This window comes from Trachemys scripta, chromosome 11 (genome assembly GCF_013100865.1).
Source record: "Trachemys scripta elegans isolate TJP31775 chromosome 11, CAS_Tse_1.0, whole genome shotgun sequence".
Lineage (NCBI taxonomy): Eukaryota > Metazoa > Chordata > Testudines > Emydidae > Trachemys > Trachemys scripta.
The window spans coordinates 42,224,465-42,224,701 of NC_048308.1; positions in this window are offsets into that span (position 1 = coordinate 42,224,465).

Genomic DNA, 237 nt, shown 5'->3' on the forward strand with positions numbered 1-237 from the left:
CGGCCTACGAGCTGGATCTGCTGGACGCAGTGCCCCAGGACAGGTAGGGACTAGCCTGTCTTCGCTCTGCAGCACTGCCGACTGGACTTTTGACGGTCCAGTCAGTGGTGCTGACCGGAGCTGCCAGGGTCCCTTTTCAACCAGGTGTTCCGGTCGAAAACTGGACACCTGGTCATCCTGTATATCCAGTTCTTGGAATGTGTGACTGAACTAGTAAAATAAGATGAGAAATACCAG